The 24,783-nt window shown below is 37.9% G+C and overlaps 1 protein-coding gene across 2 annotated transcripts in view; it reads right to left on the bottom strand.

Annotated features, from left to right (window-relative positions):
- LOC122816798 (C-Jun-amino-terminal kinase-interacting protein 3-like) overlaps positions 1-24,783 on the bottom strand; it is an 855,263-nt gene that overhangs the window by 95,690 nt on the left and 734,790 nt on the right. The window lies entirely within an intron of this gene.

Genomic DNA, 24,783 nt, shown 5'->3' on the forward strand with positions numbered 1-24,783 from the left:
TTTTAGAATAAAAAGAGAACTTAATATGTGTAGAACCTGTTAAAAAGGTACAGTAATGATCTGTGCTTGCCTTATTCCTTAATATAATGTGAAAAGCTTGATGCTAAATAAATAATAAATATGTTTACATAAAAAACGTTGTTGACCTTAATATAATCCTTTAATATTTATCAGATATTTACAGGGAAACACCTTTCATAATTTTGCCGCCCTAAGCTTTAAAACTGGCATCACAGATATGTGGCATTTAAACCTGGGGAGGTCACGGCATTTAACATAAGTCACCAGAAAATTTTTTTGTATTCAATCAGTTTCCTGTGAACCTTCCCTTAGGTTGATGTTAACTCTTTCCAATATTGTGAATTAAAATGTTTTTAAAACCCAAACAATTGTCTGAATGTTTAAACAGTGTACTGTTTACGTTTACCCTAAGTATGTCATATGTGTGTTTACAGATTCACTTCCTTAATGGTCGCTCTCTCTTTCATACATAGAAGGATGGACAGGATGAACATTTAGCTACATATACAATTCCTTTACTACCACAATTTCCAGACTGCAAAAATAATTTAGTTAATGCTATTGTCCAGTCTGAGAGTGTCATCTTCTAAAACAAACTGACACTGGTTACAACTGCCACATATCCTTGTACCCTTCTTCAATTAGTTATGTCCAAACCTGCTACTTGTCTTTTACAGTAGAATTTTAATGTTACCAGCCTTCTTATATTCAAAATGGGGTCTTCCCCAAAACTGTGTGAATGTCATTACTTACTTTAAAGATGTTCCAATTATTTTTAACAAAGCAAAATTAACAGCCTCTTAAATATATTATTTGTTTCTGCATCTCCTTTCCTCTTTCTTTGTCTTTCACTAATAAATGTTAAATTATTATTAATTAATTATTCTCCAAACATAATAGTAACCGTGGTTTGTATCTAATGCCCCACTCTTTGGACACTGCTTCACCAATCACCCTAATTATAGCATATGGATAATCCCTGTTTAAAAACATTTGTTTCAACTTTGTTTTCTCCATCACAAATGTCTTTTTATCTGAGATCATTCTGACCAATTTCACAAACTGTCTCTTGATCAAACTTTTCTTGTGAATACAAGGCTGAAAACAACTACTGTATAAGTATGTATTTAGAAAAATCTGGCTTTCTATATGTCACAGAAGCAAAGTTGACATCCATATTTGTAACAGTTGTGCCCAAATAGTTAATATGGTAGATACCATGTTGGTAAGTAACCATTAAAAAAAATCAGTCGTACCTTTCCCTGTAATCTAAGCATAATGTGGTTTCATCTTCTGGGTCATCTCATAATATAAAATATCATCTAAAAAGTGCAACTATAACTTAAAATAACTAAAAAATCTTGATGAAAATAATTATTTCCATTTCCGGGTTAGTATAACTATGTTTACAAAAGTTGGGGAGCAAGCTGAGCTCATTGCGGTTCCCCTAATCAGTTTGTATACTGCACATTCAAAGTATATAAAATTATTGGACAAAATTATCTCCATGAATTGCATAATTAAACTAGTTTCTTTTGCTGAAAGGAAGTCACATATGAGGAGGGCTTCACTAAAAAAATTCCAAACCCTGTACACTGGGTATAGATGCTAAAAAGTCAAAAACATACATCATACGAAACCTTACATTTGTGTCCTAAAGGTCAGGCTTAAGCATTCCTCAAAATCCCAAGAGGTTTTAGTATTCTATGTAGAACTGGAAATGGATATGTTTTGGACCCCTGGGCTGCTACTATTGGTCTAAAAGGTGTTTTCTATACATTCCTGTGAATTTTGTGGATATCAAAGATGATGGGTATTGTGGGGAATGTGTTGGAAAAAAAAACGTGTGCGTAAGGATGCAAAAGTAAAGCACTGAGATAAACAATCTTCCAAAATGAATTTCAGTTCCTCTTTAAACTACACAGACCTCATTCCTCAATGTCGCCAAACAGATATCACCATTTTGCAATACTGTGAATGTCACTTCAATCAATGGCATTAAATAAAATGATGCCACCCCCTGTATCTAGCTTTATTACTCTTAGCGACTTGTCATTCATCAAAGAGTTTAATAGTGCTCTCTCATCTTTGGTGAGGTTAAAATACTTGCATTTAAGGCCTAATGTGTGGTAACTACAAAGTTATTTTTATATAGGGTTTATAGGTAATTACTACGCTAGCTACCCTTGTGGGCCATTTTACATCTAGCCAATTCCCCTCAAAGGTGAGAATCCAACTGTGTACCTTGTGTCTGTGAGATAAACACCTTACCCAACCCCTCCCAGGCTTTTTCAAAAGCTTGTACAGTGAGGCTGGTAACAGGAATATATGTACTTTTCTTTTTACATTTTCCCAAATTATTAATTCTATTGTTTTTCCTCTTTAAAACTGAATGGCCAAATTATGTTTTCTGACAAACAACTTAAATTCAATTAAAAAGTCAACTCAGTCAAATGTTTTCATCGGAAAAAGAGTGAGTCCCTTTTAAAAAAGAGAGAATTGTTCGGCAGTCAGTGCTAAGTCACTATAATTGATTTTTTTAAAATCATTATAAGTAAGAATTATCCCATCACATTCAGATGCAATTTCTGCCCCTATTACATTGTTTTCCTGCCTCTCCCACTTCCTCTTTTGGTGTTTCTCCTGTGTGCCACATTTGGTAGTAACCATTGTTGAACCTGTGGCTGACTGTATTGATATTCTGCCACTTTGCTGTGCCAATTTGCCAATATTTCTGACCTGTGTAGTGGTGGGAATTTTAAAGGGTCATTTGTGTTAAAAATTACATTTGATTCTTCTGCCTCATGTTCAAAATTATAAATATTAAAAATGCTTCTAGTTTTTACATTTGTTCTTATTTTTAGATGTATCTTTTTAAATGCTGTTTGATGTAATGGACACGCTGTTTGTGTCTCATACTATCTGGCATCTCTTATGAGTTTTTTTCACTACTCCTATTTTTAATAACCACTCAGTGCTGGTCTACTTTGGTAAACACTCTTTTGTATTCTGTTCTATATGAAAACAAATAATGTCTTCATTGATTTTAACATGCAAAGCAATACTCAGTGCTTTAATCAACTTCTTATTGTTTGACCAACTGTTCCAACAACTCTAGTCCCTGACTATAAAACAGGTTAACCAAATTCCAGTACTAAACAGTTAATCTGAATCAATTCCACTGGGACATTTTGAGTATCTAAGTCCTTTAGTTATTCTTTTAACTCTGAACCATTCCAAAAACTACAAATGGTCTAACTGAAGACTGTGTACTTTCATAAGTTTCTTCTCAAATGTACATATAATGTTTGTTAAAGTATTGGAAGAATTGTTCTCAGTATTACTTATTGAAAAAGCATATTTTTTGGATAACCAGTTACTGAAGTCAAAGGTGCTCTCCTCAAAAGTAGAATCAATTGTTCTTAAACCACTGAGGACAGTAACAGCACCTTCAGTTTGTCTTATAGTACCTGGTATCTTCCTTTGTGTATGGCTTCTGCATGTTTATAATACTTTAAACCTCTACATGAAAAGTCAGTTGCATGCTAGAAAACACTCCCTTTTCCGTTTACTTTTCAAATCCAATGCCAAAACCATTAACATGTTGTAAACATAATCCAAAAGGAACCTGAGACAACAGGTTCACCAAACAAGTTAATTCAACAGTAAACTAATCCAATTCCATATTTCCACAGTTCGTCTCCTCAACATTGACAGCTGAAGAGTAGTTAACGTCTGCCATCAGGATTCATATGGAATACCAATGATGCCCCCTCCCCCCAAAAAAAAAACAAAGTAAGAAAAAGCATAAGTGGACTTAATGAAACTACACAAAAGTCTAAAAATACAGTGCATTTAATGGTATAACCATGGGAGCCAATGGATGGATACCATTCTTATCCTTTCTAAATGCTTTTAATATAAACTCATCTCAAAACAGCAAAGATCACAGGCCTTCCAAAATGCTTTTAATATAAACTCAACTCAAAACAGCAAAGATCACTTACCCCCACTAGAGGTAGAAATATCCATGACCTGGTCATTACTAACATGGACGACTGTTGCTCTACACCAATAGTCAGCTCCTCCCTGGTTAGATCCGACCACACTCTAATCACCTTGGAAATCCACATCCCTCCCACCCCCATTGCAAAGGTAACCACCATGAAAAACTTCTCCAAAGCTAACTTTGGGCTCCTAAAAACAGAGGCTAACTTCGTGTCACCCATGCAAATGGAGAATAGTTGAATCATACACCATGAACACGTACGCAAATGCATGAATCTCGCCATACCCAATAGAACCAAGATGCTCTTCTCCAAAAAAAGGAAGAGCACAAAAAATCCTGAAAACCACAGATTTTATAAGGAACAGGTGGTGGCTAGGGACTTTAGGCTCTTTTTACCTTATACACAAACTACAGGGTTTGAGCCTGAGGTACCGCTAGCCAACAGTTGCATTAAATTGGGGGCACACACACACACACACACACACACACACACACACACACACACACACACACACACACACACACACACACACACACACACACACACACACTATCCTGGGCATAAACAAACTCTACAACCAAAGGAGGAAACTGAAGCGGAATAAGGTGAAGTCCCAAGACTGGATAAAACTCCCTTATCAGCCTCAACAAAAAGTTGAAATCCCTCATCAAATCCTCTAAAGCCAGCAATGAAAACAGAATTGCAGCAGATAGTAAAGACAACCACAAGGCCTTCTATAGTTATGTAAAGAATCTCCACGGCAATACCCAGATCTGCTCTGAGCTACTGCAAAATGGTACCTCCAACAGATATTGCCAATATACTGGCTGACAGATTCAATGGCAACTTTACCCCTCTCTCCCCTCCCAAAGTTCCAATTACAATACCAGTAGACTGCCAGGCACCCAGTATTACTGCAGCACAGGTTAAAACAGCACTGTCCAAAGCCAAGAATACAGCTTCTATGGGACCTGACAATATCCCTGGCTGTGTTCTACATGAACTACAGAGTGAACTGGCACCTCACCTGAGTGCCCTGTTCAATCACAGCCTCACCTCAGGCTTTGTCCCTACAGAATGGCACACTGCTACAGTCATCCCTCTCCACAAAGGAGCAGCGACTACAGACCCTGGGAACTATCGCCCCATTAGCATGACGAGTCTGAAATGCAAAGCTATGGAACACATCATCATGGGCCTAATAAACAAGGATATAGGGAATCTCCAAACTCTGGATCTCACACAGTTTTTTTCTGTTAAGGGTAGATCATGCCTGCTCAACTTGGTCGACTTCTTTGAGTCAGTCACCAGAGCTGTGGATGAAGGCAAGGTGGTTCATAGAGTCTACCTTGATCTGGCCAAGGCCTTTGATACCATTCCCCACTCAGGAATCACAGAAAAACTCACTAAGCTAGGGATCAGCCCTATATCACTAGGTGGGTTGCAAACTGTCTCACAGAACCCAAAGTGTGAAAGTAGCTGACTCCAAGTCAGACTGCCGACTAGTCACGAGTGGAGTCCCACAGAGTTCGGTCCTGGGTCCTCTCCTGTTTGGTATCTACTTCTCTGAAGTCCAGGCCAACATGAAGGGATTCTGGCTGACAAAGTTCACAGACGATTGCAAGTTGGGAGCTATTATTATAGGTTCATAGGTTGATACTAGGCTATCTGCCCTAGGGCATTTACAAGCCTAGCCAGAGTGTGTTTAGCTTTCGCCACCCTTCTTAGATTAGTTGACTGTGCCTCTGTATAGTAGGTCACAGAAGATAGCCCATTTAAGGTTAGTTTACCGTGCCTCTGTCTAGCAGTGACACAGAAGAGATCCCAGGGGTAAATTTATGATCTCCCATCCAAACGTCAAGATTCTTCTTGAAGATGGTCATTAAGGAGCTCTGTCTGACATGGATTGGGATTTTGTTCAAGAGTGAGGGGAGCCTCTGAGATATGAATCTGTCCCTCCAGCATGTTCTATTTATTTCTGTGCTGAGGTTTAAGTCACTGGAGCATGTAGTTCTGATGGATTTGGATTTCTTGAGGTGGAGCATGTCCATTAATTCTGGGTTGGACATGGCTTTATACGTCAGGCGCAGACTGCCTCTGAGTAGGCGGTAAGCAACTGAGTAGAGCTGGAGTTTCTTTAGCCTAATTGCGTAGGGCATCTGTTTGAGTCCCTTGATCCTCTTGGTGAGGTACTTTTGGGGTCTTTCTAATTGTAGCAGGTGACGGGTAAGGTACATCCCAAATGGGGCATTGTATTCAATTATGGGCCTGATGAGTGATGAGTAGAGGGGCACAATGACCTCTCTTGATCTAGATGTGAACCCCTTCGTGATAAGGTGGGCTATATAGAATGTCTTTCTAACCACTCTGGCAATGTGATTGTCAAAGGAGAGACTGCAATCTACTTGGGTCCCCAAATCCCTAATTACTTCTTCTGTACTTAATGGATTACCACCTATGTGGTAATTTGTGGACACTTTGTTTTTCCCAAAGGGGATGACTATGCACTTTTTGGCATTTAGCTTTAGGTCATGGCTCTGGCACCAGTTATCCGTCTCTGTGAGACCTTTTTGGAGGATGCTTGTGTCAGCCGGTGAGTCGATTATGGCCTCCAGTTTGCAGTCATCTGCAAACTTTGTCAGCCATAGTCCTCCTGTATTAGCCTGTACCTCAGAGAAATATATACCGAACAAGAGAGGTCCCATGACTGAGCCTTGTGGGACGCCACTTGTAACTGGTTTAGAGTCTGACATGGCACCTGCAATTCTGACCATGTGGGTTCTATCCCTAAGCCAGTTTGCAACCCATCTTGTGACATATGGGTTGATATTTGAATGGGGTATTGTGTCGAAGGCTTTTGCAAGGTCAAGGTAGGCTGTGTGGACTACCTTCCCTTCAATATCCCATTAGCTCCCCAAATGATGCTGACATCCTACAGAATGGCCTCACTGAGACCAACAACTGGTGTCAGAACCATGGCCTTAAGCGCAATGCCAAAAAAATGAGTCATCATCACTTTGGAAAAAACCCGGTTCCCATGAATTACCACATTGATGGTAGTCCACTGAACACAGAAGGCATTATAAGAGATCTGAGAACTCAGGCTGACAGCAACCTCTCTTGATCACCACATTGTCACTGTGATCAGAAAGACCTTCTATGTGGCACATCTCATTACTAAGGGTTTTGCATCCAGGGAGAAAGAGGTCATTGTCTCCCTCTACTCTTCCCTCATTAGGCCAATCACTGAGTACAATATCCCATTTGGCATGTACCTCACTAGACACCTGCAACAACTGGAGAGGCCATAAAAGTACCTCACAAAGAGGATCCTTGGCCTTTAACACTTGTCCTATATGGACAGACTCAAAAAAACTCCAACTATTCTCTGTCTCATATCGCCTACTTAGAGACGATCTCTGCTTGACTTACAAAGCCATGTCTAACCCAGCTCTGTTAGAACTGCCACATCTAAAGAAATCCCAATCCCCCCACACCACATGCTCCAGAGACCTCCACCTCATTACCGCAATCAACAAAATGTACTGGAAAGGCAGGTTCATAACCCAGAAACTGCCCAATCTATGGAATAGACTTCCCATACATCTCAAGCAAAGCACCTTGCTGACCCTCTTCAAGAGAAATCTTGAAGAGTGGATGGGAAATAGAAAATTCACCCTGGGGATAATTCCAGTAGCTCTACTCGACAGAGGCACTAAGATTGGGTGGCACGATTCTAGGGTAATCCTACGGCTAGGCTTGTAAAGGTCCCAAGCCTGTTAGCCTAGTACACACCTATGAACCTATGAAGATATATAAGAAATTGAGCAAACAGCAAACTGCTTTTGCCCTTTTTGAATAAGAACTTCTTCGGAACTACAGCCATTGTATGGAACATATGAGTTATATAACAACCATGTTGCATGACATTATTTAAAAACATATTTAAAAACATAACTAAAACATGATCCAAATGCACAGTTTAATATAATATAAATGCCAACATAATACTTTGCAGAATTCTAGCATAATTTCTACTACAACTGCCATAGTGGCACCCATTATTGAATCCTGTGTTTATATCCCACCACATCTCTGGGTTGATTTGCCAATCTCTCCAACCTGAGTAATGGTGGGCATTTTAAAAGGTCATCCATTTTAAAAATTACATTTGACCTTTCTGCACCCATGTTGCCTTCACATTGCTGTCTATCCATTTCAAAATCATATCAAGTATTAAAATACTTCTCTTTTTTATCTTTGTTCTTATGTTTAAATGTATCTATTTGAATATTGGTAGAAGGTAAAGATTATGTTGTTTGTATCTCATACTGTCTGGCGTTTCTTATGAGTTTTTTACTTTTTCCTATTTTTAATAACCACACAGTGCTGGTCTACTTTGGTAAACACTCTCTCACATTTTGTTCTATAAGAAAAAAATAATAATTACTAAGCTTTAAAGCTTAGGATGGGAAAATTATGAGAGGCTTCCTTGTAAATATCTGGTACCTATTTAAAGATTAACAAAAACAAAAAACTGGACACCAAGGAAGGAAGACCAGTACTCGACCAGTGCAAAGAAGTAATTTATTGATCGGAATCCACGTAGTCTCAAGGCAAGACTCTTAGGCAAAAAACACAAATGCTCCACAAATAGGGTTGCCACCTTTCGTTGTGGCTAAAACCAGAGTAAGGTCACACCCCTCGCATCACCAGTAACCCTGCCCACCTACCCCCTCTACCGTCCACATTCTGCCCATTATATGACATCACGATTACATCACCTGGTAGGGAACGACCTATTTTTCCATTCTTGCTGCTTGTTTTCGGCTGATTTACTATGCTTTTCTGTAAAAAAAACATAGTAAATCAGACAATTTACAAACTCCAATAGTCTGCTTCCTTTTTTGAAACAGAATACTGGAGTTTGTACAGTGTTTTCCAGACTACTCGAGAATCAGTTTGATTTCCGGACAGTCCAGAAAAAAAAAACGGAGGGGTGGCAACCCTATCCACAGATAGCTACGTTTTCATCTCAAAACAGACTTCATCAGATAAAACAATTCTCCCAGAGCCCTCCATATATATAGAATACAATAGTGAATGGACCAATAGCCAGAACGGAATGATTAAACAGTTAAAACTTACATAAAATTCTCAATAAAAACCTCAAAGAAAGAAATGGATACATATTTCCTAATATAAACTAACGTTAGGGCAACTTATATAAAAATAAAAATGTACTTGTTATATAAAAATATATTACATACTAAATACAATTAAAATATGTATATATTTATACAAAAAGTATCTTAATGACTATAATAATACCAAAGTCATATTTTATAAAACCATAACTTATTGCTCCATCTGGTGGTCATAAGGGAAAAGAGTGAAATATCAAGTCAAAGATTATATTAACTAAGTTCAACAGAATGTTTTACATAAACATTGTTCTTATTTATTTAATATCAAAGTTTTGACATAATATTAAGGAAATATGCCAGGGCAGATCATTATTGAACCTTTTAACAGGTTTTGCACATATGTACTATTCTTTTTATTCTAAAACAGTACATTGGATTATTTAGTTGCAATGTAAAACTTTATTATGGCAATTGTACTAGAAATTGATACAATTATGCAAAACCTCATGTTAACAGTTATATTAAATTGTATATCTGGATCATGTTATTTTTAATTATGTTTTTAAACACATTTTTAAATCATGTAATGTGATTTCTAGTTGTTATCTAAGCATGTGTTCCATATGATGGCTCTAGTTCTGAAGAAGTCCTTATATAGAAAAGGACGAACATAGTTTGTTCTTTGCTCAACTTGTTATATACATGTGGCACATGACTATAATAATGTAATTTCATTAATGAATGAGAAGAAATACAGATAAACAATTATTTTAGAAGTGTAAGGCAGAGTAATACAACTGTGAGAGCAAAAGTATGATATATTTAGCAATGTGTGTCACATGTCCTGCATTTTATGCAGAGAAAACCAAGAAATATCTGTGGAGAAGGATATATTATGATCACTATTATATTAACAAAAGGGATTAGAATAATAACCTTTGTAGATACTCACAGGTGTGTACAGATTTTAAAAAGTTTATGTTTTGGGTAGTAGAAGGTAGTCCAGTTAATTTCACAGTGAGGTCATGGAAAGCATATATTGAATATAGGGAGCAATTAATTATGGCAGCTAAGGTTAAATACTGGTACTTGCATGGGCTAAAATGATTGCATTTCCATCTGGAATGTTTTCAAGATGTGTGCTGCAAAACTTTAACTTAGTTTTATTACTAACCTGCCCACTCCATTGGAATTGTGGGATACCAACTTTTAAACACAAACTGAATAACAGACAACCAAAATATGGCACCAGAGTCCCCCTGCAGCCATTCCAATGTCCCATTATCTGTCTAGTTTTCCCCATTTACCATAAACATTAATGTGTGCATACTGCTTTACTTCTACAATGATTATTTGGATTTTATTTTTACATTTTATAGCACAATGCACAAACACTAATAGAAATCTGCTAAACAAAGCAATACTGTCTCACAGTGAAAACAGACTTGGCATTAAAACTTCTCTGCCCTTGAAACAGCACTGAAACCCACACCACATCCAAAGAAATGCATCTGGCCAGTGGTGGATAAGGATTACCTTTGCACGGTTTTTAAATCATTGACTACCTTGCCCACAAAACAAGAAACATACATGTGTTTTGATCCACCTTCCTGACTTTATTCCTTGTATAATATGGCACACTTGTTAGACAGAGCGCATTTTAAATTTATTGTTTGAGCATTTTTCCAGTAGGCAATGAAACAAAATGCATGAACCAATAATGACAAAACTGCCCAATTCAGAACATTTCCATCATAAAAGTCTACTTCCACACCCACACAATATATATATATATATATATATATATATATATATATATATAAAATGACAGTAGTGTAAGCCACAGTCATCTTGCACAGCCTCTCGCACTTATTTTGGGGGAGGAACAAACATTTTGGAAAGTTGCTAGAATAAAATGTGTTACCAAGATTTCCAAGTCTTGAACCCAGAACCCTGTGCACTACAGTCAGAGCAACATATCACTATGGAAATCAATTTCCTGAAAGATAGGAAAACAAACTTAAATGGCTATCATTCAGTGAACTGAGGTTTCACTTCTCACCATTGCTCTGAACATCTTAGCACAAAAAACCTGGACAAAGCCAATAATGGGGGAATACAGCCCCAAAATAGGGAAAATTTCAAATACTGATCTTATAAACTTTGAAAATTACTAGAATAAAAGGTTTTGTGTTAGCATTTATTTTCTGAAGAATATGAAGTCTGAAATTCAAACGCCTGCCATTATTTAGTGAATTCAATCCTTCAGTGATTTGCCACAATCCTGAAAAGCAATACTGATGTTATAAACTTAGAAAATTGCTAGAATAAAAAGTTTTGTTTTACCATTTATTTTCTGAAGAATATGAAGTCTGAAATTCAAATGCCTGTCACTATTTAGTGAATTAAATCATTTAGTGATTTGGCACAAAAAATCCTGAAAACCACAGATTTTATAAGGAACAGGTGGTGGCTAGGGACTTTAGGCTCTTTTTACCTTATACACAAACTACAGGGTTTGAGCCTGAGGTACCGCTAGCCAACAGTTGCATTAAATTGGGGGCACACACACACACACACACACACACACACACACACACACACACACACACACACACACACACACACACACACACACACACACACACACTATCCTGGGATGAACAGCAGAATCCATTTGAATATGTCTGCTCACAGAATAAATAAAAAACATGTTTTCTACTCGTTCGTTGTTCACCCTGGATTTACCAGTTCCCGCTCATCGCAGACATTTCACCCTGGACTTGAATAGATCTATATTTGAATAAAACTGTTTCCCCGCGCATACATCCGGAAATGCCCCGCTCGTGCTCCATCCATTTAAAGTCTGGAAATGTGTGCACTGAGCCCTTGAGTTCAATTCCGACCAGCTGGTAGCCCTGACAGAGCTGACATCATCACGCAAGTGATGGTGTCAGCTCAAAACAAGGGAAAAAATTTAAAATAAAAAAAAAAAAGCTGGGAAAAAGTCGGAAATGAAGGGGTATCACTCGGGAATCATGGCACCCCAGTATTTGGACCCCAAAACTCGGTAAAAAATGAGTACTTTGGTATGGTTGGGAGGTATGATTGTAAGCATGTTTGAGTAACAGATCATAGAATATAATTATGACACCTTAGTGGGTCCAAGAGTTATCATTTGATCACATTTATGGCTTTTAAATTGAAAAACCCAAAAATACTTTTTAAAGCCTTCCTTAGCTTTCTAACGTTTTTGTTTTCAATGTTTTTTTTTTATATTACATTTAAATATTTGTATAACTGAAAGTCCTGTTTGTAAAAGAACAAAAGCAGTATAAACGACATACTACATAAAACTACGCCATGGTTTACACAGCTTTGATTCCCAATAATTTTTTAAGATGTTTGTTATTTTTAAGCTGTTTGAACAGCTACTACATAAATGAAATGACTGGCTAACACACATCATATAACTGCTACTTAAGCTGTGGCATTCTGTTTACATTCTAATACCTGATGAAGCATTGTCTAATGTTGAAGCTTGTATATCTGTACATTTTTACTGGATTGTTAACAAATTATATGTTTTTTTAGCCTGGACCATTTCTTTCAATTTACAATGTACTAATCCTCCACTGCTCCCCTCTACTTCCTCTACCTTAACTGTCAGAGCACTTAACCCAGGTCCTGACCTTTCTCACTCTCTTCTTATTCTTAGTATGGTGTTATTCCTGATTGACTTCACATTAATTTATTTACTTTTTTATTGACTAGGTTAGTCCCACTAGGATAGCAGCCTCTTTTCAGTGACACCTGCAGTGTTACTTATACTGACTAAGGGGACATTTGGCCATGGCACTAGGGAATTTCCCCCTACTTTTTTCAATAAGTGGCACTGGAGCTACTACCAAATCAGGAAGATGAGATTTTGGTTTGAACTCTCTTCCAAAGGAATGCATACTCAGGAATGTGGCAACACCAAGGTACAGTGCAGTGTCAGTAATAGAAAATGAATCCCATCAACAGAGGTAGGAATAGGACTCACATGCTTCTGATCTTTCAGCACCAAAGATGAGCATACTATCTGCATTGTCAGGGACACTACATTCAACTCTTAATCTTTTATGCAGATTACTGCTCCATCCTATCGCTCCCTTCTCTGCCATTCCTGAACAACCTATAGCCAGGCACCTGCAAGTGCTGCTTCCCCTTGTCAGCAACCTATTTTTCCACGAGACCAGTAATATCTACACTATTTGTCTGTTTCACTGCATGCAGCTGTCACCACCTTCCAGTCTAGACTCCTTGCACTGCAGAGTAAGACTACCCAAACATACGGTGAGAGTCTGCCTTTTCTGTTTCTGTAGTATGGCTGACATTTTGTTTTACTTTAATGGCCTAAACACCTGTCCCATTAATGTTTCTGTCATTCTCTCTCCCTCTTTCATCATAACTTAAAGGTACAGCCACAAAATTTACCTTTCCAACACAGAACTGAGCACTATCCTTTCTAGGCTAAGGTGGAGTACAGCCTCTGCACAGAGATGGTCTGTATCTCTCTGTCGGCTCAGCATCATCAACCTATTAATCCCTATCCTTTCTGCCTCGTTCACTGCTGTAGCCACTCATTATACTCTTTTCCTCTCTTTCCTATGGTTGCTGGCTGCTGGTATGGGCAACACATCTGACACTGCTTCCTCTAACCCTTCTCCTGGCATCCCTCTCCCATCTCCTTGGCCTTGTTTAATGGCACCTCGGATGTTTCCTTGACAGAGCATTAGTGCTGATACGAACAAAAAAATGCATCCATGCTCCCCATTTTGTAACTGAGTTCTCAGTCACTAAAATCCTCTTCTCTGTTCCCATACTGGTTCTCATCTCCTTCACTTCATGTCCCATGTCTTTATTCCTTTTACATTTAACTTCCTCCATCTCGTCTTCCACCACCCTCAAGCCTTCTTAGTGTCTGTGCTGTGTGCCTCATTCCCTGTGTCACTTCTAATCTTTTCCTTTTCCTTCTTGTGCTCTTCTTGCAAGGCATCTCCAATGTTCTGTTTCTTTTGTCTTTTGCTTCTCCCACCTATCTGAGTGTCCCACTCTGCCCGCTTCACTCCAGCTTTTCTTATAGTGTTGATTATAGAATGGCCATCTCTGGGCATATCTCTCCCTTAGCATGCTATTTACATCTGTCCTTCTACCTATTTTCATTCTTGTCGCACTCCTTTTCATGACTGCATCTGCCAGTTCTCCTTTACCTTACTCAGTAGCATTCCTCCTGCCTGTACTCTTCTGACAAACTCTTCCCATGTACTCCTTCCCTATCTTTTTTAAAATCCCATCCTGTCTGCTGGTCTTCTGCTCTCTCCTTCTTTCCATTTTCACTCTATTCTTTCACACTTCACTAGTCACTCTTCTACCATCTCTATTTCCTGTATTCTTCCACAAAACTCCCCATTCCCTGCAGATGACAGATCCACTGCCATCCTTAAACTCCATAAGCCAAACTGCATTTCCACAGCCTGAGCACTTTAAAAATATTTCCTTCAATGCTTCCTGTACAGTCTGCTATTCTTTTTAAATCCATTTTTAATAAATGTGTTTTTAACTAGATAGGCCTTTCAGGTTTTATATTTGACTTAACCAGAATGCCAGACAAACTGCAAACTGAACAGTAATTAAGATTAGAAGACAAATATCACTTAATTTGCCTTACAATTCCTTACTTGTCGGTAAAAGATCAGCTATGCATATTATTTCTTTCTGATGGATCAGTTTCACAGGTTTTTCAGAAGCAGTGAATTCTCACCTAGTAGTGCCAGATATAAGACAGATTTACAAAGACATATGTCTTTCAGAGGCTGACATTCAATAAACACCTAGCAGCTCGGTTCACATAATGGCGGAAGGTGGTGGGGGTGGGGCAATGAATAACAGAATTTAATGTAAGACATTGAGAAACTGAATAATATATGCATTACTTCTGTGTCTTACACTAGCTAAAAGTCAGATCAAACTAATGAAATACTAAGTATAAATCACACCAAATCAGTCAAATGTGTATACCTAAAGTCCAGTGGGACAGTGAACCACTCTGTAACACACTACAATATGATATGGAAAGCAGCAGTTGTAAAATCAGTGCACTAAACTAAACACCAACGACATCTTAACATGTGCTTGAATCAGTTACAGAATAAAAACATAAAACAGTCATATGATTATATCCCTGGACTCATTACTGCCTATAATAAGTGCACATTAAGTGTACACTATTCTGAGGAAACAGACAACACATGCATAAATCACACCTTCTTCCCCCTAATTTTAGTTTTCCAACTGATTTTCTTACAGCCTTAAATATCGAGGGGGATTCACAAAGTGCACTTAGTGTGATCTTTCAGAGTCACTAGAAAGCACAAAAAATGTGGTAGGGATGTTATTGGGTAACTGAAAAGCCCCTTTATTGAAATTTTGATCTAAATAAAAGGACTTTTCGATTACCCAACCATCTCCAGCTTTTGTGTTTTAATATGGCTAACCTAACCAGCGAATGAACTTTACAGATTCCAATGAACCGCAGGAGTAACTCCAAAAACGTAAGGAAACAACAAAAAGGTGAATGATAATAGAGGCCAACCGGAGTGCAGTACCTCTACCCAAAGAACGTCACCGGCTCCTACAAACCTTACAGGTAACCATGGGTTCTTTACTTCACTGTTAAATCAAGAGAGCATGTTTTAAATTAGACATAATATGAAAACATTGATTAAGAACAGATATGTTATATGACCGTGATTTAATGGTTAGAGAAATTTTAGTCAGTTTGTAGAAAAATTAAAGGTAACTTAGTATAATATAAACAGGATTTGCAAAACAAAGTGAGAGAAAACCAGGCTTATGGTATATTTAGAGAGAAAGCCAGAGGAAAGAAATTGCCAGAAGTAAGAAAGTGAGTGAAAAAGGGACAGTAAGGAGATGTAAGGTATGAATACGCATTTGTTCACATTTAGGGATATAGTTTATCTTGGTGCTGAGCAAAAACAGAGCCAGCTTTTGGCTAGAAAGTCTTTCAGAATGGTTTTGAAGAATGGGAGGGAGGCTACTGACCTGACGGATACAGATAAGGAGTTACAAGCCTTAGCAACATGATATGAATGCAGACAATGCCTAGCAAATTTGATAGGTTTGTCAACAGACAGGAGTTTCAGGTCACTGGAATGTAATGACTGACTGGGAACACAGCCGTGTAGAATGTTATTTAGTGCCAACAAGCAGATGGATTCTGGATAATTTTATAGGTGGTAAGAAATTGTGTATATGTCAGTTGATGGGGTAGTCCTAACCAGTTTATGCTTTTTACTGCTATCAGTGGTGGGTTCTGAAAGGAGCATTTGCTGCAAATTTGGCAACTTTGTTATAGCATTTTTCAAGTTTTGATTTTTGTGATGCCTGAGGGTTAGTAAGGATAGAAGCACCATAAAAAAAGTGTGGAAAGAAGATAAGTAGTGGCAAGTGTAGCTTTAGTTGCACTGGCAAGAAAGTTTTTTGGGTCAATAAATCAGTTTTTGGTGAGTTTTTCTTATACAATTTTGTATATGCAGGTCAAATTTAAGATTATTAGCCACTATCATCCCTAACAACTTGCTATGAGAAGTGACTTCAGTGACTGTATTATTAAAACAGAGGACTTTAAATTTTGTTTTTCTATGGGAGAGGAAATTGGGGAAACAAATTGTAGTTTTTCTCAGGGCTGAGTATGAGTTACAAAAGCCATGACTCAGTAAATGGTAAAGCTTCCTCAGCAATTTTTTAGAAGTGTGCCATGTTGTAAGATGTGCAAATGAGAGTGGTGTCATCTGCGTACTATATTAGGGAGGCCTGTTGTGTGGATGTCTGAAGGTATGGAGAGAGGGTGGGGTACCACTTTGCTAACTGATACATATTGGATAGGTAGCTTTTGAACAAGAAAAGGTTGGGCTGAGAGAGGCCTAATGGGGACATCCAAAGTAGCAGTTTGTTGTGACAAACTGTGTTGAAGGCTTTAGACAAGTCTAGAAATGAGGAGACTAGTTTGCCATTATCTCTAGCTTTATTGACAGTATCTATATAGGTTAGAAGAGCAGTGTTATTAGTGTGGGACGGATAGAAACAATGTTATGCAGGGGATAGGAGATTTTCCTGCAGGATAGTTTAGCAATTGTTTTTGAATACATTTTTCAAGCATTTCGGATAGGGGGTATTAGATTGTTATAGGTTTAAATTCAGTAATGTCTGTTGAACATCCTCCTTTGTGTAAAGGGATAATGTGTCACTTTTTCCTGACAGAGGGAACACTGGATGCCTGGAATGAATAAGGACTGAGACAGGATAAGCAATACTATCAGCTGCTATTTTAAGATACTCGCTTGGAACGTCATCAGCTGAAGTCGAGCATGGTATGAGTTTGTTTAAGAGTAGTTTTACATAGGATGTGGCAAAGATTTGAAGGTGGAAGTGGATGTGGTTATATGTGGTTGCTGGCCAGGGTTAATATTAGATGTTAGGATGGTTAGAGGACATGTACTGCCGATGAAATAAGAGTTGAATTGTATTGCAGTTTTGAGTGATGAGTGAGAGGGTTAGAGATAAATTTATGGCCAGAATGCAAGATTTCTTTAATGGCTGTCCAGACTTTTTTTAGAGATGTGTTTCTATTATTCTGAAATATATTATAGTACAGTTTTTTGTCTTATTAAGTTGCTTTTTAGTACAACTGCAAAACATTCTGAAGTTTTCAAGACATTGCAGTGTTTTCCATTTTTCTCATTCTTTCCATGCTTTTTCTCTATCCTGCATTATCATTCTACTTTTTTTGGATAGCCAAATTGCATTATTTGTTTTTAGTCTCTTCCTTCTAGGTGGTGTAAGGTTATTCAGGGTTTCAGGAAAGTTGTACTGAATTCATTTACATCATCATCTGAGGAGAGGATTTTTAGGAAGTTTCAAACTTCAAACATTTCTGAGTTAAACTTGGAAAGGGTGTGTGTCCTTTATAAACATGCAGTTTAAGTGGAAGTGTTTCTTATACCATGGCAGGAATGAACTCCATTTCTAAGTCAAAGTATGATTAAAGTTTATGAAATTAGTATTGTTTCAGTCTTTGATGTTAGCCAGAAGTGCTCTTCACAGCACCCACAATGTGCTCTATAATGAATCCTTCTGCAATTCATACAGAGTTGCATGTACTGATAACACATCTAAGCAAGATCCATTGCTCCTACTATTATTGGAACTATCTGGGTATCTTTCTTCCACATTGCCCTTGTTTCTACCTGCAAATCAGGGTATTTTATGACTGTGTCTCTCTGTGTGTAAGCCACTGAAGTCGCTGGGTGTAGCAATTTCAGTGATCAATGCTACTTTTGTTTTCTTTTCATGGACAGTAGTCCATGAAAAGACGACAAAAACTAGCATTAATCACTGAAATTGATGGTTTTCTTGCATCTACTTTATGATCTGTTGGTAATGGGTGAACCCATGTAATATAAACTTCATCATTTAGTATAATGTTTTGTGGCTCATGATTCAATGTTTTTCAGCTACTTCAGTATTATGTTTGCACAATACCCAATGCAACAGTCTTGCCACATTATTATGCCTTTCAGTATACAGTTTTTCTGCCATTAGAATATTACAACCAGTAACAAGATGTGCAACTGTTTCCAATTTTGTTTAGAAAACCGACATTTTCTGTTTCTCCCACATGGTCAATGGACTTTGTAAACCAATGTGTACCTAGTCCACTGTCTTTGGATGCCAGTATTAACCTTTTGTCTTTTGGTTTATATTCATTTCTCCTTAACCATTCCTGTGTTCGATCATGATCAACATGAAGTTTTTCCAAGAGTTTTCTATACTTGCAACTATATTTATGCATTTTCCACATTTCTTGCCTTCTTATCTGATCCTTCAACTTATATTCTTTCTTCTGTTTCTTGGCACATTCAGTTGCTGCCTGATCTTTATCTACTTCTGGTTTGATTTCCATTATCGCTTGTTATCGATATGCTTCTGCTAAATTAAGCAGGGAAGTCCTGTTAGACTTATTCAACACAAGTTTTAAAACTTTCACTATGTTTGGGTCTTCTGAGGTCAGCAGCTATATGTGCAGTCCTATGACTGCAAATCTATACATTATCAATTTCGAGGAGGTCCATAATGACTTCATAACGGGGAATATATATTCTTGGTATACACTAATTTTCATATATCATTTGATAAGCATGAAGCATCCTTCTTGTTTTCCTGTCCAACTGATCCAACACCTTTTGTGGCCAGTCAGTCACTCCAAAACTGTAAGTTAGGACAGGAAGAGCACACTGGTTTATAGCTTGGACTTTGTTCCTAGATGTCAGTGCTGTTTTCAGTATTAATTTTAGTCTTCTAAAATGTTCATTACTAAGTTTTGTTTGCATTTTTTAATGTTTTATTGTTAATCTTTCATCAATTCCGAAAAATTTATACACTTCCTGTTGCTCAAGTTTTTTTATATCACATTACTGTCCCAGGCTGATGTTTTCTTGGTGCTGCAGCTTTCCTGCTTTAAAGATTGCTTTTGCACATTTATCAATACCAAATGATAATCTTATATCATCTGAAAAAGTTTTGACCACTTGCAGTTGTGCTTTCAGTTCCTCATCCGTTGAACTATACAGTTTTAAATCATCCACAAAAAGAAGATGAGAAACCTTTACAATTTGTTGTTTTCTGGGAGCCAAACTGTAGCCATGACCTAATCCGTTAAGTAGACAGGTTAATGGTTTAAGGGCAAAACAAAAGAGCAGGGGTGACAAAGAGTCACCCTGGAATATCCCCATTTGAATTTTTATCCCTGGAATAATAATTTGTCTTTTACCATAGCTTAACTGCAAAGTAGTTTGCCACTGTTCATGGTCGCTGTAATGCAACTGATCAGTGTAGAATATATCTTATACATTTTTAGCACTCTTTTATCCATGAATGTGGGATACCGTCAAATGCTTTTTTGTAGTCTATCCATACCATACTTTGATTCTTCCCCTTTTTACAGTTCTCCATTATAATTTTATTTAACAACAAATGACCCTATGTTCCATATGACTTTCTTTTGTTACCCTTTTGTTGTATTGCCATAATTGCGTTTTCTTCTAAATGACTATAAATTCTGTTGGCATCAATTGTAGTTCATAGTTTATATGTTGTTGGAAGGTAAGTTAATGGTCTATAGTTTTTATGATAGCTTACAGGTTCACTCTTAAGTAGGAGCATTGTTTTTCATGTTGATAACCAGGCTGGTGTCTGTTCGGGGTGCACATATAAATAGTTTGTACTCATGGCTAAATCTTCATGTAAAGATGTTATTACTTTTAGCCAGAAGTTTGGTATTGTATCTGGGCCTGGGGTTTTCCAATTAGGAGCTTTTCTTAACTTTGTTTCAATCTCTCTCGCCGTTACTTCATTCCATTTCATATCCTGTACATTTGAACTTCTTATTCTTTCTTTTACTTCTTCTGTCCATTCAGCATCTTTGTTATGTTCCACAAGATATTCATAGATATTTCTCCAAAATGTATCTATTGCTTCTTTTTTTAGGTGGTATTTCAATTAATTTTGTCTTGTTTCTCAATTCTCTATAAAACTTTTTTGGGTCATCAATAAATTGCTTACTTTGTACTTTTATATTTATCTGCATAACATCTATGTTTTTCTCCCTGTGTTGATATTTTTAATTATTTGTGATAGTGCACAACAGATCCGTATCTGTTCTGATACTATGAATTGTTTTTATCACGTCTATTTTTCTGAGTAGTTTTGTTGATCTGTTCCCTCTTCTATGTTCTTCTAACAGTGATACTTCTTGTCTTAATTGTTTTATAGTTTTCTCTATTTGATACTTCCATAATGGCATTTGATTTCACCCCTTCCTTTCCCTTACTTTCCTGTGTTTCTGTGGTAAAACTTTCTGTTATTAATTTAGCTGCAAAGTAATATATCCTATTTACTTCTGTTATATTGCATAAATTTCTTATTATTTACTGTGTTCATTTGTTTCATCAGACTTCTAACTTTATGGGTTTTATTGACTTTCTGTAGTCTATTTCTTTCATTGATCTTAATATGGTTGTCCATCTTTATTAAATCAAGCAACTCTTCTCTTAGATCGATTTCTTCTAAACTGAGGACACATTCTTTGTTCCAGAGCATCTTCCTGTGCCACATTCTGTTCGGTTTTATTCTGTGTCATTCGTTGCTCTTTCATATGGGAACTCACTGGCCATAACATTGCCTGTGTCAGAGCTGCCACAATTTCCTATTCCTTCCCTTGCTGTGCAACTGCAACTGGACTTCTGTACTGGTTTCCTATGGAAGGCTACAAAGTATGGATAGCTACAATATAGATTGCATAGACTGGAAGATGATCACTGAGGCAGTCAGACATTGCACCAGAGATGGTGTGTTTGCTAGGATCTGATATTAGGATCCAGTCTAATAGGGAACTGGATGTCCTGCTGTAATGTGTGGGGCTATTAATTAATAAAGTTGTGTGAAACCAAATAAGTTCACACTAGATGTATGGGAGTTACAGTTTATGCCCAGCCAAATGACATTCACATCACCTAGTAGTATTTTCTTCTTGTGGAACTGTTATTGATATCCAGTGTAAGATATCTGTCAGTACAGCCAGTCGGGATATAAAGAACATTAGTAGATATTTGTTTATAAGTGTTTAATTTCAGGAAAGTAATAAGAAGCTCTGCTGAATTGAATTTTGGTATTGCTTTGGGTAAATTCAGCTTTCCATTAAGTAAATCTTATATAAGTTGTTGGGATAAAGTAGTATCAATGTTATGCATTATAGCTTTAGGTAAGTTGACATCACCTAGAACCATTATATGTTGCTACTGCAACTTATATAGGTTCATAGGTTAGTACTAGGCTATCAGCCCTAAGGCCTATGCAAGCCTAGCCATAACAATTCCCTGGATATTTCTTTCCGCAATATTTACTTCTCTGGGCCCCTGTCTGGCAGGGTGACTGACATGATCCCCGGGGTGAATTTCCTATCTCCCATCCAACCATCAAGGTTCCTTTTGAAGAGGGCCAATGAGGCGCTCTGCTTGACATGTATGGGCAGTCTATTCCAGTGTATGGGGAGTATCTGGGTCAGGAACCTATCCCTCCAGCATGTTTTGTTCATTATGATGATAAGGTTTAGATCCCTGGAGCGTGTGACTCTGAGGGATTGGGATTTCTTTAAGTGGAGCATGTTCAGCAGCTTAGGGTTTGACATGGCCTTGTATGTTAAGCAGAGATCGCCTCTGAGTAGACGATATGCCGCAGAGTATAGCTGGAGTTTTTTTAGACGGTCAGCATATGGCATCTGCTTTAGGCCTGTGATTCTTTTAGTGAGGTATTTCTGTGGCCTTTCCAGCTGTTGCAGATGTCTTGTGAGGTACATACCAAACGGGGCATTATACTCTATAATGGGTCTAATGAGGGATGAGTACAGTGGGACAATGACCTCTGTTTTTCTGGATAAAAAGCCCTTAGTGATGAGGTGTGCCACATAGAAGGATTTCCTGACTGTTGTGGCGATGTGGTTATCGAAAGTGAGACCACTGTCCACCTGTGTCCCTAAGTCTCTCATCACACTTTCGATATTTAGTGTCCTGCCACCTATGTGGTAATTCATGGGTACGTTTTTTTCCAAAGGGGATAACTATACATTTCTTGGCATTAAGCTTGAGCCCATGGCTCTGGCACCAGGCATCTGTTTCTGTAAGGCCCTTTTGTAGAATATCCACATCATTTGGGTATTCAATAATGGCTCCCAGTTTGCAGTTATCTGCAAACTTTGTTAGCCAGAGTCACTTAGTGTTGGCCTGTACTTCAGAGAAGTAGATGCCAAACAAGAGTGGTCCCAGGACTGAACCCTGAGGTACTCCACTTGTCACTTGTCTGGAGCTGGATTTGGAGTTGGCTACTTTTACAGTCTGGTTTCTGTCAGTAAGCCAGTTGGCAACCCATCGAGTGACGTAGGGATTTATGCCCAGCTTAGTAAGTTTATCTATGATGGGCAGGTCTGAAACCATGCTGAGTACGTGAAAGGATGTTGCTGTCTAGGAGATGGTTTAGCATCTGGGTATGTATGCATTTTTCTAGGATTTTGGCCAGGGGAGAGAGTAAAGCAGTGGGTCTGTAGTTATTAAGTTCAGTGGAGGTCCTGCCTTTATGTATGGGTGTAGCATAGGATATTTTCCAGAGTTTGGGCACATAGTTTTCAACAATTGATCTGTTTATGCCAGTGGAGACTGGGATAGCAATAGCATCTGCTGTGAGTTTCATGAAATAGCTGGGGAGTAGGTCAGCTGCTGTTGATGAGGATTTTAGTTTGGAGAGCATGCTTTTGATTGAAGGGATGGAAACTGTTTTGATGGTAAAGCTTGTATTAGTGTTATTTGTGCTTGGGGGGGATTGCTTGAGGAAGGAACTGTCCTGTGATACTAAGGATAGAATTTAGTTCACAAAATGGGAGTTGAATTGTGTTTCGATGGGAACTTTAGTGTCAGGGGTGGTTGGTTTGGGGGTAGCCTTTTGGGTGGATTTTAGTAGCTGGTTTACATTTTTCCCAAATTTTTGCGGGTTGTGTTGGTATTTAGTTTGTAATGTTGTGTAGTGGGATTTTTTGTCCAGCCTAATGCATTTTTTTGCATGGTTGGGCAGTTCTTGGTACTTAGTTAGGCTTTGTGTTTCTTTGTTTTTTTGATAGTAAAGCCAGGCAGTGTCACTGGACTTGAGGATTTGTTTGGTTTCTTTACTGAGCCAGGGGTTTGCAGAGGTTCTAACCTTGATTTTGCGCAATGGAGCGACAGTGTCTAGGTGTTGTAGAAATGTTTTGTTGAAATATGCTACAGCCTGGTGAAGTGGGAGGGTTTTTAGGGGAGGTCCAGTCACAGTTACAGAGTAAAGTATTGAGGACCTCAGGAGAGAATGCATGCTATGCATGCTGTATCAACTTTCTCTAGCTTTACTACAGTTAATACACACACTACCTTGTTATTCGTGTTATTGGAGATTAAATTCAGAACTAGGATAATGAAATTTATGAAAATTAAAATCTTATCATGTTGTGGAGTACACAGAAAAAAAGTAGAACAGGAATGGGAAGGAAATACACTTTTTGCTGACCTATCACATTCAGCTAACATAATACTGTTTGTTGATTATATTCCTTGACTGTTTTTACTGGACCATGTTTATTGGCATTTGAACTGGATGCTTATTAGCAACTTGTGTGGTTTACTGTTTTACATTGTCAATTTACTGTGTAGCTATTTTCGTGTGTGTGTGTGTGTGTGTGTGTGTGTGTGTGTGTGTGTGTGTGTGTGTGTGTGTGTGCGTGTGTGTGCGTGTGCGTGTGTGTGTGTGTGTGTGTGTGTGTATGTGTATGTGGACGCGCGTGTGGTTCACAGTCTAGTATCTAGCACAGTAAAAGATTCTTTTAAAAGTGAATTTGTTCTGCATACATTTCTCTGACATACATTTGGTACATAACAGTAAGAAACTGATTTAAGACATAAGACCAG

Source organism: Protopterus annectens, chromosome 12.part0, assembly GCF_019279795.1.
Source record: "Protopterus annectens isolate FY-2018-M chromosome 12.part0, PAN1.0, whole genome shotgun sequence".
NCBI lineage: Eukaryota > Metazoa > Chordata > Ceratodontiformes > Protopteridae > Protopterus > Protopterus annectens.